Here is a 19,698-nt window from a genome sequence, read left to right on the forward strand (position 1 = left end):
TTTCAATAAAAACTGGTGATTAAACTAATTAAAGTGAAATTAAGTAAGATTATGTTAGTAGCTATTTGCATGCATAAAAAGTCAGCAGGTAGGCCCTGAGAGGTACTAATCAAAGCTTGGAGAGAGGATGACATTGCAGACGACAATAGATCCTGACCTTAATCTAATTTTATTTCTCCAGGAAATATGGCCAGTGAAGACAGATAGAAGCTGATGCCTTAGATTAGGTTTTTTGGGGGAATTGAATTATATGGTTTCTCCCATGCTTTCTGCATGCTTTTATATAGTGGTAATGTTTGACAATGTCATCCGGTACCATTTGTATAGTATAGAATTACTGATGACAGCTTTTTGTTTTTTGTTTTTGTTATGGCAGGGGTGGAAAGTAGGTTTAGATTGTATGTCTTCCTTTAAGCCTCTACATAGAAACCTATCATCATGGAGTTTGCAAACAAAATGGAGCTTGTCACTGACAATTCTTTTATGGAATTTAAACTGATGGTTCTTGGGTTATTGAAGTATTTCTGAATACTTATTATTAGAAACTAATGTCCACTGGGCAACTAATTAGGAACATTCCCTTTTGTTGCATCCTGTTGATCCTTAGATAAATTAAATAAGATTACAAGTTTGCAGATTAAGGAAGGCCAAAGAAACCTCACTTTTTAAGTGAAAATTCTATTTTCAAAATATGTCCATGTAAGTTACTTCTACAAAAAGACCATTGATTTTTATTAGGATGTATTGCCACTGAGTCTCTCCTCCCACCTTTACCACTTGATTACCTCTTTAGGAAAATTTGTATACTTCAGACCTTACTGATGGCTATCTCACAAATGCAGAAGCATCCAATATGACTATGGTGTCCAACAATGGTCCTCCACCTTCTCAATCCAGGTTCCAATGAACATCTGAGAAATGGAAGACTTTAGAAGACATTCCAGTGCAAGTTTTAGGTCTTTTGAGTAGTCAGCAAGGTTCCTCTCCAAGAAGTAAAGTCATCATTTATATGGATTCTTAGGTCTTATCTATAATTTCATTGGAGTATAATTGATAGAAAACTTCAAGATATGTGTTCTAGATCTTTCCCATTAGAGGGGACTATACCAAAAGTCTTTTTTCTTCCTTTTTTCTTTTTCTTTTTTTTCTTTCTTTCTTTCTTTTATTTTTTTTTAAAGACTATGACTTCATTTCTTTAGGCAATTCCCTGGTGAGAAGATTCCTTCTATCGAGGCAACTATTCAACAACTCACAGTTTTAGAGAGGTTCATGAGACACTAAAATATTAAACAGACCACTCAGAATCATATTATTAGTGTCACAGTGAGACTCAAACATATGCTCTTGACTATAAGGTCAATTCTCTATTCACTCTGTCCCATTGTGTCTCTGTTAGAGAAAGACAACTAGGCGGTATAAAGAATAAAATATTAGACTTGGAGTTGAGAAGGCCAGAATTTGAATATCAGCTTAGCACATTAGCTTCATGACCCTATACAACTTATGCCCATCTCTGCCTCAGTTTCCTCATCTATAAAATGATTATAGTAATAGGATCCACCTCCCAATATTATTGTAGGAATAAAATAATATATGTGAAATGTTTTACAATCCTTGAATTGTTATGTAAATATTGACTATAATTTTAATGACTTGTTATAGTATTATGACATATTAAGGGGGAAGTTTTTGTTAGATAAAGAACTAGCTTTAGAATTAAGATCTGTGTCTAAGTTCCAATTTTCACATTTACTCATTGTGTCATTCTAGGCAAGTCACTTAAACTCAAGGCAGCATTCTGAGGTCAAAATTGCATTAATCTCCACTGATAAGAAAATTTCCTCATGAGGGAATTAATTCCCTTTATCTGTGCAATCATTGTTCCATTTTCTATTTCCACCCCTGTTTCAGTAGACCTATATATTTCCTTCTTTAAAATTCCTTCCAATTGGAAACAGGAATTTCTGTGTGCTTAGAGAAGTTATCATATTCTTGTAGCTTTTACAAGTAGGTGACTGAATACAGCATAGAGTCTTTAGTTGTTTCACAAAAGTTCCCACTGGAGTTGTGTAGAGTCTTTTCTGAGGAAGGTCAAAATACTGTATAGCTATACCCTCATTAACCCTTCTAGAGAAGTTCTCCTTGAGTAGGTATTTTCAAGTCTCTACTTCAAAGATAAGGAAGTGAGGGCAAGCAATTAACCTAAGGTCATACAGGAAGGCCAGGAAGAGGACCTAAATATCCATACTCCCACGGCAGGATATTATTTGCTAGAATGCAATAGCTATCCTCATTACCCTCTCAATATAAGTAAAAGGGAAAAATCATTGAGTTTATATTCTTTTCAGCCAAGTTTCATATTTCAAAAGACCAGAGACGGATACAAAATACATCTACATCATTTTCAATTTTCCTTTTTATTTATATCAAGTTGGCAAACATTAATAAACACACTCATTTCCATATGTAAAGAATGCAATAGGAGTATTATAAGTATATAATATGTCTAAAAGTCTATCAAAGCAAGCATTTCTATAATTTACTGCTATATGTATTTAAGTATATAACAAATTCAACACAGTAACTTTCTTTCTTGTCTATGTCTCCCTTTGAAGTGTCTGCTCTCTCCTATATATTTTAAAATCTTTTTTGATTATTTTGTTTTCTTTTCTTTCTATTGACATGTCCATAAATCTCTTCTCTCCCCACCTCCCAAAAAAAGTCCTCCCTTATAATAAATAAGGATAATAAAGTAAAACAAATCCATATATTGAATTTTTAAAAGGTATGTTCACTCTTTATCTCTAGTCCATCACCTTTCTGTCAGTTCATTAAAAAAAATATAAAAGGTACTAGTGAAAGCATCTCTAATCACAGGGTGGGGTGATGCTACCCCATGCTTCCTATATTCACATAACAGAATTTATTATTCTTTAAATCATAGGCATTCATTTTGTTTTAAATTCTTTGCTATTACAAGAAGTGCTGATATAAATATTTTATATATATGAGTCCTTGTATGTTTTAGAGATCTATATTGAGTACTGATATCACTGGATCAAAGATTATGACTGGGCCTTTTATACCTTATCACTTTCCCAAAGCAGCTCAAGCCACTTTGTCATGGTTCTAATTGTTGGGAATGTATCCTTTGGTATGCTGGCAAATATCTAACAATTGACTTTCTCTTGCTGTCTCCCAAAAAGTACATGATACACTTTTAAATCTAATCTGCCTTATTAACATTTTTATCACTGTAAGTATAGGTAATAAATACAATTATCAATCCCTGATTTGTCACATTTTCTAATTCATGAAGTATAAATACTGAAAACTTAACAATCAGCTTTTATAAGCTACTGATTTTTTAATTTGATGAAATTGTTCAATTAATGATATGATTCCAGTATCCCTAAAATTACCCCTTATATTGAGTGCACATTTGCTTTCAGACAGCTTCAATATATTTTTTCTGGGCCTGCTCCCTAGGATCAAGAAGAATATAGGTCCAATTGCTCTTCTGCATTATATTCCTTCAAGTACTTGAAGATGCATATCCATGGCCCTATGAGATAATTATTCTTCTTGGTTGAGTTTGTGAGGAAGATGATATATGTTCTCTTCAGCTTTCAAACTTGCATACTACTAGTAACAATTATAATAATATGAATGTATAAGAGTACTGCCATTTAAAATTCTTGTTATAAAGGCTATCTGCTTGCTATTCAGTTACAAATTGTCACAGAATTCTTTCTACCCTACTCCCAACTGCCTTCAACTTTCTCTTGATGAAAACATTGTATCCTGGAAAGATTATATGTGAATGTGTGTGTGTGTGTGTGTGTGTGTGTGTGTGTGTGTGTGTGTGTGTGTGAGAGAGAGAGAGAGAGAGAGAGAGAGAGAGAGAGAGAGAGAGAGAGAGAGAAAGAGAGACAGAGAGAGAAAGAGACAGAGAGAGAGAGAGAGAGAGAGAGAGAAAGAGAGAGAGACAGAGAGAGAAAGAGACAGAGAGAGAGAGAGAGAGAGAGAGAGGAAGAGAGAGAGAGAGAGAGAGAGAGAGTCTTACCTTTGCAAATTTACCTGCGGAAAACACCTGAAGACCTGCTTCTCAATGATTACTATTTATAACTACTTTAAAATCAAATCTATTGTTTTTCTATATATTTGTATATTAAAACCACATTTGTAGCTAACTCTTAGGAAGTAGAAGGAATTGCCATATAATTAATCCAATTAAATTCTTTAAATGTTTGAAATAACCCATTATTTCATCCAGTCACTGCAGTCTAATTAAATCACATTGAGTAGCTCCCATTGATTGTGCTATTGTAAAACTTGTGGATACCAAGTTTCAATATGGCACAGTCCCTGCCTTTATAGACTAGTATAGAGATAAGAAAAGAGAGTTCTTGGCCAAAGGCCAAATCATTGTGTCAGCCTTAATAAGTCATTTCTTCCTCAGACACTAGAGCACAAGAGGAGGATGTACCTAAAGACATGGGTGAAGGAGTGTAATAGAAGAGATAAAGATTACACACACACACACACACACACACACACACACACACACACACACACACATATATATATATATATATATATATATATGTATATATATATGTATGTATATATATATGTATATATATATACATAGAGAGAGAGAAGTAAAGTATGTATATATAGATACATTTATATGTATGTATATATAATGTGTGTGTGTGTATATATATATATATATATATATATGTATATATATATTCCTCAGTTAAGTAGGAGATTCAGAGAGAACGAAGTTGTGGCTGACTTTGAGGATTAGAGAAAAGAATGATTGAAAAATTTGTTGAAAGTCTGTCAATAGGAAGTTAGTGGGGGAAAATAAAAGCATTGTTTCATATAAAATGAAGATAATGTGAATTTTCAATGTATCCAGTTAGTGTATTTGTGTGATTTCCTGCAAAAATATTCAGCATCATGAGACTGAGAGGTGAGGAAAGACAATTATGGGTGAACAAGGGTTGAAGATTGGAAAGGCAAGGAATTAAGGGGGAAAAAAGAGTATCTAGTTGAACTATTTGATTGAAAGATCCAAACCATAAAAAGGGAGTGGGAGAAGAGTGAAACCAAGACAAGGTTGATGGATTGAGAGAACAGAGAGAAATAGCAAATAGAGGTCATGAGAACAAAAAGGTTTAGAAAAAATGAGACAGAAAGATATGGAAGAAGATTATAATAATTACATAAGAAGAATTCAGAGTTCAAGATCAAGGGCAGAAATTGTCTTCCTCTTTTCTTATGTTTATATCCTCTGCATTTAGCACAGTGCCTAGCACATAGTATACTTTTAAATGCTTGCTGTCCAGCTTATAAATAATTGTGAAATTCAAAATATTACCACCTCTTCTGGGTGACTGAAGTAGAGGAAGATGCACAAAGGCTGCTGATAAATGTTTAATAGCTAGCTCTCTGGGGGGAAATATATATGCACCACAGACCTTTAAGTTCAATCTGCATGAATTAGCATTTGCTCCATCACTACCTTAAGGCCACACAATTAACAAAACAATAAATCAAACCCTGATTTGTAGCTCTTACTGATTTCTGAGATGGAAGTGCTCATGCTGAAAACTTAACAATGGGCTCTTGTGAGGTGGTTCAGACTGGTTTCAGAAGACTCCAGAATATGGGTCTTGTTAAATGAACAAGTTGTGAAAAAAAGATGTATAAAGGGACATCAACAAGTATATGAAAATCTCTAAATATGAAAACAGAGCTAGAATATCTATAAGCCATATACTAAAATTCTTTAAAAATATGGAAGAGCCACCTGAAGTCTGGCAGTTTAGAATAAAAGGACCTACATGAGTTGGAATGGATGAAGTGAATCTCAAAAAGGAAAGGACATAAAATGATGGCGACAGAGGAAAAGAAATGTAAATAAGAAGGAAAACTAGAAGTAGGAAGACTTTTCCTCTAAATAGTGTTTGAAGCATAAGAAAAGGTAGGCAAGAATGGCTTATCTTTTGGACAGAGCCAGATTAGGTCTTCTAGATTTGAAAAAAAATGTTGTATGTAGTATATGGCGGATAGATATTTAGGACTAGAAGAAATGATGCTTAGCCATATAGTAGATGTTTTATTATGTATTATTTTACTTTAATTATCTTTACACTGAGTAAAATATTGTACACAGCTAAACATGGTTTTTCTATTCATATGAGCCAGGTTCACTGAAATTTACCTCATTCAGATAAGAAGTAGAGCTTTGCCAATAGAATGGAGACAGAATTTATTCTGATTAGGTAATTACACATGATTTCTTGTTAGATAAGTCACCATGACTACCTAGAGATCAGAAAGATTGGAAAGTAGTTTGTCCACCTTCTGTCCACAGAGAGCTTGACATATTTTTTAAGCACTACCATTAGTGGGTATGATATGCCATAATCTTTATTCTGAGTTTTGGACTTGCTTAGCATCTAAACTCCCTTCTAAAATGCATTAGAGAATTTGAAGAAAGGAGATTCACAGACCATCTGCTGTTTTAAAATGTGATATGAGGAATTCTAGTTTTGGGGGCAATTTGTCAACAATGGAACAAAAAGGCACTGGGAAATGAGTTGAAATCTGGATACGGATAAGAATATGGGGAAAGTGAGCAGAAAGTGTTTTCACCTGGGCAATTCATCAGAATTGTGAAGAGTAGAGCAAAAAGAGGTAGAATTTATCAGCTACGGAATAAGGGAAAACTTCTCTTTTCTAGTATCCTGAGATAAGAGGCTCTAGATCCACAAGCAGTTATATTGGCTTTCTATAAGTTGTTACTAAAAATGCAGATTTATGAGAGTAGAGGCATCAGGAAATTGTGGCCAGGCATTGGAATCAGTAAATATATTTTAGGGGGGAAATGGAGTTCTTTAAAGATGTCTCAGAAGAAACAAATGGAAAGTCATATTGGGATGATCTACTCACTTACTAAACTTTCTTCCAGAAAACCGCCTGGCTCAGCCTAGGTGTATGACAGAACAGATTAATTTGCTTTTGGGGAGTTGTATGAATATGTATCAATAACATCTCTTTTATTCAGCTGGAGCCCCCAGCTGGTATTCCCAGCAATTAGACAAAGTCTATTACTTTCTCTCCCTCCATATATTTGGCTAACTATATCCTCACCCTCATTTGCATTTAATTCCCTAGGGACCCTCACAGGCACACAATGAAGGATATCTTTGAGAAACCAATTTCTTCTGAAAACACATATCAAATACAGAGAGTGAACAGAGTCTTAAAGAAATGAAAGTTGGAACATAGGCTCACATATTGGAATATAAAGTATAGCACAAGAGCCATAGAGAGGTAAAGGATAGGAAATTTGGAGCATTGACAATTTCATTCTTAGCCAACAGGAAGAGCTATAGCCATTCTGCCTCATGATTCATATGGTTTCCATATAACTATGTGGAATAATAATATAAGCAAAAATCTTCTCTTGTCCAGGTGGCAATAATAGGGGTCACAATGAGCTGTCTCCCACTGAGGCTGCCTTTTCACCCTCCTGTTTTTTAGTAATTCTGGAGAGGACCACTCATTCTCTACCCTCTGTCAGAGGAACTTTCTCACTTCTCACTTGTTGGGAAATACCATCTCTCCCTTTTCAGGAAAAAAAGATTGCCCCTTTCAGTAAGTTACAAACCCTATAGTACTTGGATCAGAATTTACTGAGGATTTTTATATCATACTGGGGACATCTATCAGCTGTGTTTCAATTTCTTGGGTAAGGTGCACACGCGTACACACACACACACACACACACACACACACACACACACCTAGAAAGACATGTACTGCCACAGAAAGGAATTTAAATGTATGAGAAAAAATTATTTATTAGTTCTCTGCATTGTTAAACTCCCTGAACACAGAGAATTTTATCTCTAGTATCTATCATGAGCACCCTTAATTATTGTACAATAATTCAAAATGACTTTATTCCATTGTTTTGCTTAATTTTTCTCAGACTTGAATTTTGCTTTTGTCTTTGTTTTCGGTTTGTTTTTTTGTTTTGTTTTGTTTGTTCAATTTTGTTTTACTTAGTTTTTGTTGTAGTATTTGTTATTTTGTAGTGCTATTTTTGGTTTTTCCCACTGAATTTTTCTTCTACTGTCTTTTCTTTATTCTTATTCATGTATTTCAAGTATTGATAGATACTAAAAAAAAGTTAATCAATTTTTTAAAGTTTTTTTAACCAACAATAAAAAGGTGATGTGGCTTCATCAACAACAGGTCATGCTAGACTAAAGCGATTTCCCTTTTCGACAGTTAAATCAATAGATCATAAAAATGTGACATACTGTTTGCCTAGATTTTATCAAAGCAGTTGACAAATTCTCTCATAGTATTCTTTTGAGCAAGAAGAAGAGACGAGGTTAGATGATAACACAGTTAGATGGTTCTGATCTGGTGGAACAACTGAACCCAAAGGGTATTCATTAATGATTTGTTGTCATCTTGGAAGGAGGTCTCTAGTAAATCGCTCCAGGAATCTGTTCTATTTAGCATTTTTATCAATGACTTGGATAAAAGCACAGATGGCATGCTTTTTAAATTTACAGATTACAGAAAACCAGGAATAATCATGAACATGATGAATGATAAAGTAAGGGTCAAAAAAAAAATCTTAACAGCCTAGAATGTTTTGCTGAATTTAATAAGATGTGATTTAATGGGAATAAATGTGACATCCTATAATTTTATTTAAAATATCAGACCCAGCAGTTTAGGATGGAGAAGGTGAAGTTACATAATAGTTCATCTTTAAAAAAAAGGAACTTGATGGTTTCAATGACCTCCTACTAGATCTTTATAGACACTATGATGTGATCATTCTTCTCAAAAGTCAAGATAGTCTTAAGCTGAATTGGGACATAAAATTCAAAACTAGGAATCTCATAGTCTCAACTGTACACTATGCTGGTCAGATAAAATCAAGAGTATTGTGTTCCCGTTTTGAACCTTACATTTTAAGAACTGAAAAGAATTCAGGTGAGAATATGTGTTTTGAGAGGTATGTAGACTAAAAAAAGAAACAGAAAAACTTAGTTGGGAAGGCACATGATAGACACCTACAAGATATGTGAAGACTCATTTAGAAGAGGGATCAAATCAAATTGCTAACAATTTGAACTTTCCAAAAGTTAATGAGGCTGCTTATAGTGGACAATTTGCTATTGTTTGGTCGTTTTTCAATTGTGTCTGATTCTGAATGACCCCATTTTGAATTTTCTTGGCAAAAAAAAAAATGCTTGAGTGTTTTTCTATTTCCTTCACTAGGTCATTTCTTCAATGAGGAATCTGAGACAAATGGGGTTAAGTCACTTGCCCAGGATCACCCACCTGGAGAGTAAGTATCTGAGGCTGGATTTGAATTCACAAAGAATAAGCTTCTTGACTCCAGGTTATGCTGCCTTTGGGTAGGAAGTGCAAAACTTGGAAGTAAACTATATATTTTAAGAACCCATTAAGTCTTTCTAGGACAGAGAAAAATCATAACTTTTATGTACAACTCCTCTTTAATTCATGGATTCTGAAATACCAAAGATTTCTGCCATAATCAGATGTTAAGAGCCAGAACTCTGAACTTAAAACAAGGACTCTTACAAAGTGCTAAGTCAGTGAATTGATAAAGACAATGGTTATCAAGTTTAACATGACACTTACTAGTTCTTTAGTTCAGTACATATATTTAGTACTTAATATAGTTCTACAAGATTCACACCTATGATAATGTAATTATAAGAGCAAATAAGCTGGGACAAACTCAACTAGAGTCAGAGCCAGAGAAGACAAGAGCTGAAGCTCTAGGAATCTGAGAGACTCATTTCCATATTCATCAGCCTCTGCTGGCCTGTCCTCCTGCTTCCCCAAGGCCTGTCTGAAAGGCTCTCCAGAAAGCTGCCCAGTCCTAGGCAAGAAAACTAGATTGTGAAGGAGATAATAAAGGATTTGGATTTTAACACCTGGCTATTCTTCTGGTGATTATTCTGCTGAAAGGCAGGCTGCTCCAAGACCTCCAGAAAACCAACAAATACATTACAATTAGACCTTTGTATTGCTAAAGGTGCTTTGGAATTTTCAAAAGACAATCCAGCCAATCTTCTCCTGTCTTAATGCTATTTGTACTTTTTCTCCCAAAACACATACTGATGGACAAACTCTACAGGTATGATAAAAGAAATGATTTTGACTTATGAATGGAGAGACATATTATTGCAAAAGTCCTTAAGGAAACATTTTACTCTACCTAATCAAATTATTTTGCTTAATCAATAAATAATCAGCACAACAGGATCTTGCATTCTATATATCTTCTAATCAATAGAAAAATAATAAGATTTGTTCTTATACAAGTAAACTCAAATCTAAACTATTGGGAAAATATCAGTTGCTTATGGATAGGTCAAACTAATGTAATAAAAATAACAATTCTGCCTAAATTGATCTAATTTTTCAGTACCATACAAATCAAACTGCCAAAAAATTATGTTATAGAACTAGAAAAAATAATAATAAAATTCATCTGGAAGAAGAAAAGGTCAAGAATATCAAGGGAATTAATGAAAAAAATACAAAGGTTGGCAGCTTAATAATACCAAACCTAAAACTATATTATAAAGCATCAATCATCAAAACCATTTGGTACTAGCTAAGAAATAGAGTGTTGGACAATGGATTACACAACATAATAGTCAAGGACTATAATAATCTAGTATTTGATAAACTCCCAAACTCTAGCTTCTGAAATAAGAACTTGCTATTTGACAAAAATTGCTGGGAAAACTGGAAAGTTATGTCATAAACTCAACATAGACCTACATACATCTCATACCTCAGACCAAAATAAAGTACATGATTTGAGCATAAAGGAGATACTATATGAAACAAAACTAATGCAAACAAGATTAGAAGGGAAGTAACAAACTGGGAAAACATTTTTACTGTTAAAGGTTCTGATAAAGGCCTCATTTCCAAAATATATAGAGCACTGACTCTAATTTATAAGAAATCAATCCATTCTCCAATTGATAAATGGTCAAAGGATATGAACAGACAATTTTCAGATGATGAAATTAAAACTATTTCTACTCATATGAAAGTTCCAAATCACTACTGATTAGAGAAATGCAAATTAAGACAACTCTGAGATACCACTACACACCTGTCAGATTGGCTAAGATGACAGGAACAAATAATGATGAATGTTGGAGGGGATGTGGGAAAACTGGGACATTGATGCATTGCTGGTGGAGTTTTGAACGAATCCAACCATTCTGGAGAACAATTTGGAACTATGCCCAAAAAGTTACCAAACTGTGCATAACCTTTGATCCAGCAGTGCTACTACTGGGCTTTTATCCCAAAGAAATACTAAAGAAGGGAAAGGGACCTGTATGTGCCAAAATGTTTATGGCAGCCCTTTTTGTAGTGGCCAGAAACTGGAAACTGAGTGGATGCACATCAATTGGAGAATGGTTGCGTAAATTGTGGTATATGAATGTTATGGAATATTATCGTTCTGTAAGAAATGACCGGCAGGATGTATACAGAGAGACTTGGAAAGACTTACATGAACTGATGCTGAGTGAAATGAGCAGAACCAGATGATCACTATACACTTCAACAATGATACTGTATGAGGATGTATTCTGATGGAAGTGGATATCTTCAACAAAGAGAAGATCCAATTCAGTTCCAACTGATCAATGATGGACAGAATCGGTTACACCCAGAGAAGGAACACTGGGAAATGAGTGTAAACTGTTTGCATTTTTGTTTTTCTTCCCAGGTTATTTTTACCTTCTAAATCCAATTCTTCCTGTACAACAAGAAAGTCAGTTCTGCATACATATATTGTATCTAGGATATACTATAACATATCTAACATGTATAAGAATGCCTGCCATCTAGGGGAAGGGGTGGAGGGAAGGAAGGGAAAAATCAGACCATAAGTGAATGCAAGAGATAATGTTTTTAAAAAAACTACCCATGCATATGTACTGTCAAAAAAAAAGTTATAATTATAAAATAAAAAAGAAATTTAAAAAATTAAATTAAATTAAAATTAAAAATTAAAAAAAATGTCTCTCCCAATATGATTCATAAAGTAATGTGATTCATAAAATAATTAAAAGAGAAATAAATTTACTAGAAAAATAGTAAGATTTGATCCCATTTATTTCCTTCTTAATATTTTCATTGATGGTGTCCTTAATCTGTGTAATTAAGTTTCATAAACATTTCAGATAAATGAAAATATAGGCACAGATGATGATTATTTCAGCATTAATAAGGTTGGGAATTTCCTCCATTCTCTTGGTAACTTCCTTTCCTTCAAATACTTTGTGAATCAATCCCTCAAAGTCAATCTGACATGTCAGTATTTATAATGTGCCAGACACTTTGCTAGGCACTAGCATGAATTCTTTCTTTATACCAATGATTCAATTCACATGTTTTTCTCCATCTTTATATTTTTAGTGCAATTTCTATATCCCTTGTAAATAAATCTGCTACTTCTGTTTGTGATCTCAATATGTAGCTCTATTGTCCTTCACAATAATTTTAATTTTTAAATTTATCTTTTTTCACTTCCTTACCATTTGTTACTTTTCCTCCATTTTCATCTTTAAATTCTCTTGATATTTACAGTATTCCAATAGCCATCTGAGTAAGCTTTGCTTATTTATATCTCTTGCTACACTTTCTTTAAATTGTGAAACAAAGCAAATTTTGCAAATGGGCTTTAATATAGTTTAAACTAGTGGTGTTTTTGATCACCATCTCTTTCTGATTGACAAGTCAATTAAATATTTGCTGACTAAAGCATTTTAGGTTTCTTGTTCTCATTGCAATAATGGATTTATCTTAAACTTCTGTTTAAAAATATTATGCAGTATTGGTGTCATTTCTATTGTCCATTAACTACTTTACCTTTTCATTTGTGTGTTAAAATAACTCAGGAATGAGTTGTTTTGATTGTATACCATTATTATTCTCTTTATCTATATTATTATACTCATTATTATTCTCTAAAATTCTTACTAATTCTGATCTTGCTTCTGATATGTCAATTAATTGACCATATACAGACAACTGATTCAGAAATGGTTCCCATAATAAAAGTTTCCTTTTTTTCCTGACTGTTAAAATATACCTAATCTAATTTTTGTGATATACATGTTACTCAACATATACAGTACCTATTAATTCATTTCTTAAAGAGACTATTCATAATATAAAGGCACAAGGATTCTTTTTTAATCTTTAATGGTCTATAAGTCTCCACAAAACACTCTGATTATATGTCATCACCAAGTGCTAGAATCTCAAAGAATATGACTGTGGAGTTGAAAGTCTTGAAGATTCTACCACACTCAAAAGATTTCTTATGGCTCTTGTAGCAGAATGAGTCTGTTTTCCAAGGCCTAAGCTAGCTTTTCAGCTTCATTATTCATATTGCTCCTCCATCTGACTGAATGTAACCCCAGGTTCTGTCCTAGATTCTATTCTCTCTTTGCTCTATACTCTCTCAGAAATTTCATCAGCTTCATGAATTTAATTATCATCCCTAAGAAGATAACTTGTAGATCAATATTTCCAGCCCCTTGTTTACTAAAATCCAATCCCACATCTCAGTCTATTTGCACATTTTAAGCTATGAATCCCATAGGCATCTAAAACCCAACATATCCCAAATGGAACTCCTTGTATTTTTCTCCAATTACTACTGGTATCTAAACATCTCTACATTTTTCTCGAAGATACACTCATTCTAGTCATCTAAGTTGACAAATTCAGCCTTATTTTCTGTTTATAATTCTTCATCATTCTATATATTTAATTAGTTGCCAAAACTTGTCATTTCAACCTTCATAGTCTCTTTTATATACATCACTTTCTCTCAATTTTTAGAGTCACCATTCCACTTTAGACCTTTACTACCCTTACCTTGGACTATTGCAATAGTCTTCAAATTAATCTCCCTTTCTTGATTCCTTTCTATGACCAATCTATCTTATACACATTGGGCAAAAGGATTCTTTTAAAGTACAGCTCTGATATCATTTTACTACTCAATTTTTGTAGCACTCTTTTAATTCTAGAATCAAATATAAACTCCTCTTACAACCTAGCCCAAACCTACCTTTACAAATATATTATCAATTATTCCTCTTCCCATATTCTATAGTCTGACCAAAATATTTATCCTTCTCAATCCATAATCTATTAAAATTCCCCCTTCATATAGGATATGTTATTTGACTCAGGGAAAGGAGTAGGAATACAGAAAAAAAGAAAATAGCTTTGCCCAAAGATTGTAGTCTCTAAAGTAGAGGCCATGAACTCTATGGGTATATAGCACAACCATAAGGAGTATTAGATCAGCAATCCAATAAAATAGAAAGCTGGGAGAAGAGGGGAGAGAAGCTGCACAACTGATCTACTCTCCCTTGATTTTACTGGGAATGTATCTAGCTTCTTATTACAAATAATTCTTGCCGATGATTATAGATTTTTAAAATAATATTTTTTTTTTATTTTAAGAAAAACTCCATATATTACTATGGGTTTTTAATAGGAATAGGTGCTCTATTTTGTCCAAAGCATCTTTTGCTTTTATTGAGATTATCATAAGATTTTGTTAGTTTTGTTATTGATATGGTCAATAATGCTGATAATTTTCCTGATACTGATCCAGTGATGCATTCCTGGTACAAATCTTACTTTGTCATAATGTATTATTATCTTGAAGATAAGTTGTTGTAATCTCTTTGCTAATATTTTATTTATAATTTTTGCATCAATATCCAATAGGGATCTTTCTCTGTTTTGGCTCTTCCTGGTTTAAGTATCAGCACTATGTTTCTGTCATAGAAGGAATTTGTTAAGACTCCTTCGATTATTTTTCCAAATAGTTTACATGGTTATTCCTTAAGTGTTTGGTAGAATTCACTTGTAAATCCAAGTTGTAAATCCAATTGGCCCTGGAGATTTTTTTACTTAGTGGGTTTCTGGATGGCTTATTTAATTTCTTTCTCTCAAATAGTATTATTTATTTAAGTAATCTATGTCATTATCTGTTAATCTGAGCAAATTATATTTTGTAAATATTCATATGTTTCAATTATATTGTCAGATTTTTTGGCATATTGTTGGGCAAAATAGTTCCTAATTATTGCTTTAATTTCTTCGTTGGTGTTAAGTTCACTTTTTTCATTTTTGATGCTGCTAGTTTATTTTTCCTTCTTTTTTAATCAAACTAACCAAAGGTTTATCTATTTTGGGGGGGTTTTTTCCCCCCATAAACTAACTCTTGCTTTTATTAATTAGTTCAATAGTTACTTCAATTCTTACACTGAATTTTATTAATCTCTCCTTTGATCTTCAAATTTTCTCATTTGGTATTTAATTGTGTGGGGGGGTCGTCTTAGCTTGCCCAATTCATTGATCTCCTCTGTCTCTATTTTATTCATGAAACCATTTAGAGAGATAAAATTTCCCCTAAGAACTGCTTTGGCTGTATTCCACAGATTTGGGTATGTTGCTTTTTTTTTTTTTTTTTCTCAGATGAAATTATCAATTGTGTCTATAATTTGTTGTTTATTCCACTCATTCTGTAGAATTGGATTATTTAATTTCCAGCTAGTTTTTAGTCTATCTTTCCTAGGCCCTTAATTGAATGTAATTTTGATTCAGAATGAATCAAATGATCAGAATGAAACAATGATCAGAAAAGGAAGCATTTACTATTTCTACCTTTCTGCATTTGATTGTGAGGTTTGTATATCTTAATAAAACATGGTCATTTTTTGTATATGTACCAAGAACTGCTAAGAAAAAAACATATTCCTTTCTATCACTATTCATTTTTTTCCAGAAGTCTATCATATGTATGTTTTCTAAGATTTTATTAACCTGTCTCATTTATTTCTCATTTATTTTGTGGTTAAATTTGTCTAATTCTGAGGGAAGGGGATTGAAATCCCCCACTGGTGTAGTTTTACTGTCTATTTCTTCTTGTAACTGGCTTACAGTAAGAAATTGGTTGCTGTACCACTTGGTGCATACACATTGATTATCAATAACACTTCTTTGTGTATGGTACCCTTTAACAAGATGTAGTTTCCTTTTTTATCTCTTATAATTAGATCTATTTTGCTTTTGCTTTATCTGAGGTCAGAATTACTACCTCTGCTTTTTTTTTTTTTTTTTTTTTTTTTTTTTTTTTTTTTTGCTTCAGCTGAAGCATAGTTTTGCTCTAGCCTTTTACCCTTACTCTATATGTAACTCTCTGTTTCAAATTTACTGTAAAAAAAACATATTATAGAATTCTGGGTTTTAATCCATTCTGCTATTTGTTTCCATTTTATGGGAGAGTATATCCCATTCACATTCACAATTATGATTACCAGCTATATATTTTCATCCATCCTATTTTCTCTCTTGTATATACTTTTGATTTCTTTTTCCATCCTGTCCCTCCTTAGTAGTGTTGTTTCCTAACTCATCCCACCCTCAACCTGCCCTTCCTTCCTATTATCCCCCCCTCTTCTCTTATTCCTTTTTCCTATTTCTGCCCTCCTTTCTTTCTAGCCTCTCCTTTTTCTTTCCCCTTTCTTCTCCTACTTCCTTATAGGGTAAGATAAATTTCTATACCTAGCTGAGTGAATAGGTTATTCCCTCTTTGAGTTAAAACTTATGAGATTAAGCTTTAAACAAGGGCCATCCCCCCTTCTCTTTCTTTCCCTCTGTTGTAATAAGTCTTTTGTGCCTCTTAATGTGATCTAATTTATTCCATTTTACCTCCCCTTTCCTCTTCTCCCAGTATAATACTTTTTTCATCCTTTAATGTTTTTTCCTTTGATGTCATTACATCAGAGTCAATTTATATCCACACCCTTTATCTATGTCCCCTCTAATTGCCCTAATAAAAGATACATTTCTCAAGAGTTACAAATATCATTTTCCCATTTAGGAATATAAACAATTTAACCTTTAAGTAATGTTTTGTTTTGTTTTTCTTTCCTGTTTATAATTCTATGCTTCTCTTGAGTTCTATGTTTGAAGATAAACTTTTTTATTTAGTTATGACCTTTTCAAAAGAAATAATTGAAAGTCCTTGAAAGTCCCTTACTTAATTGAAGAGCCATCTCCTCCTCTGAAAGATGGTGCTCAGTCTAGCTGAGTAGTTGATACAGGTCCTTTGCCTTCCAGAATATGGTATTCCAGGTCCCCCAAACTTTTATTGCAAAAGCTGCCAGATCCTGGACAATCCTGACTGTGGTTCCCCAATACTGTATTGTTTTTGTCTGGCAGCTTGTAGTAGTTTTCCTTAAGTTAGAGTCCCGGAGTCTTGCAACAATGTTCCTTGAGGTTTTCCTTGTGATATCTCTTTCCAAAGGTGATTGATTCTTTCAATGACTATTTTGCCTTCTGCTTCAAATATATCAAGCCAGATTTCCTTGATGATCTCTTGAAGAATTCTATCCAGACTCTTTTTTTGGTTGTGGCCTTCAAGAAGACCAATAATTTTTAAATTGCCTTTTCTTGACCTATTTTTTAGGTCAGCTATTTTTCCAATGAGGTATTTTATCAAATTCCTCTTTCTTGATTGAATAGGGTTAAAACAGCCCCTTGATTGACAAATTCTTTTAACATGACAACCCAAAGAACAATATAAAATGGCCCTCAGTCCTATACAGACCCCTTGTGCACCTTTAGTAATGGTAACATAGTGAAGAAAAATGGGGAAGAGGGTGATTAGAGTTATAGCTTCTATAATCTTGAACCTGGCTTTTGGTGTTCTAAATGGGAGATTTTTCTTTTGCACTGACCAATGAATGAAAATGCCTCTGGAGTATCTGAATTATATTAGTCTTGATAGTCTCACTTCAAACAAAACTGGAAGAAAAGAAAGAAGTTAAAGCTAAATAGAGGGGTAGCCCATAGATATTCCTGCAAAAGGCAAAGAAAAAGTTAGCTAACTTATGTAATAGTTGATTTTTGTATATTTCTTCTTTATGTAGGATATGTTCTTTGACCCAGGAATGGAGTAGAACAGAAAAAAGAAGAAAATAGCTTTGTCCAAAGATAGTAGTTTCTAAAATAGGGGACCAGGGACTGCTAGGAGTATATAGCATATCCCTAAGGATTATGAAATCAACTATCCAGAAAAAAAAAAAATGGTAGATGTGGCGACCCACGTAAAATAGAAAGCTGGGGGAGAATAACCATACAACTGGTATGTTCTCCTTTTCACTCCCTTCCTCACTCTTGTTCAGAATCCAGTTCGTCTTCAAAGCCATTTATACTAAATGGTGTTTACTTTCCTGACATGATTTATTTCCCCAACTCCAATAGTTTCTTTCATTCTTTACCTGAACTCTCACTGGTTTCTCTGGTACAATCTCTTTACCAACTTCTACTATTGCATATGGACTATAGAATAATATTATGTTATTCCAATTTATGTCCTTTTTTTTTTTTAAAGAAAGACCTTGGCTAGGGCAAAATATAGTCTGTTATTTAAATTGTTGGACAATCACTATTTGTCTCTGTTTTGGAAACAAACGATTTGTATTTCTCTTTCTAGAGGCAAAACATGTATGATTCTCCATTGATGCTATGTTGCCTATATTCTGGGCAGTTTTCTTGTATTATTTTCTGATTATTGCCTTTTTTATTTACCTTGGTCTTCTAGGGAACCAAGGAACCAATGATCCTTAACTTGCCTCTGTACTTCCTTGCTTAAAGGTCAATCATTTTGACTGATATGGAATTAATGTATTCTTTTAATGTTGTTGCCTTTAGCTTCTCTTCTGACAGGTTCATAGAAGGGACCTTATATGTCATTGAAATATGTCTTTTTGCAGATGAGGAAAATAAGGCCTAGAGAAATTAAATAACTAATCTAAAGACCAAAAGTCAGTAAATGTTCTGTCCCTAAATCCTACATTCTTTCCATTTTAGTATTTCTGTGTTCCAAATCTTTTAATCTCTATTTATTGGAGAAACTATCATGGATTCAACTTTATTTAATCTGCTTATTAAAATTTTAATTCTTCACAAAGAACTCTAAGCTTTCTTTTGTGGGTTTCTCTTTTATTTTGAAATATTCCTTATCTTTGTTATTGTTTCTCCAAACTTACTTGGAATCCAGTATTTCACTGGGCTTTTGTTCATTTCCCTTTGTCTTGTAATATTCATTAAGAGTGTTATATTATCTTTGAGGATATGCCGTGTATTCTTCCTTCAAGTTTTCAGACTCTGTGGATATATGTTTCTTCTCTAATCTTTATTGAATTTTTCTCTTGAAATCCTTAATATTTTAGACTTTGTGGTTTTTTTTTAATTTCCCATGTCCCTTACTTTTTGTTTTTTTTTACTTTTTTTTCACATGTGTATACCTCTATGAATACAACACAAAACAGTTCAACTAACTTGTTATAGGAGATATAGAATTCACCACACTATTTCCTTGCCCTTAATAACCTTTTGAAAACACTGGAATATCATGAAAATTATGAGGGAGGGTAGATGTAAGAATGAATGAGAATCAGAATTTCTATATTTGTATTATATGAAGTTTATCATCAACACTTTTTGCTATTACTTTAAAAATACAAAATTAAATCAATGGAATAA

Source organism: Sminthopsis crassicaudata, chromosome 1 (genome assembly GCF_048593235.1).
Source record: "Sminthopsis crassicaudata isolate SCR6 chromosome 1, ASM4859323v1, whole genome shotgun sequence".
NCBI classification, from domain to species: Eukaryota; Metazoa; Chordata; class Mammalia; order Dasyuromorphia; family Dasyuridae; genus Sminthopsis; species Sminthopsis crassicaudata.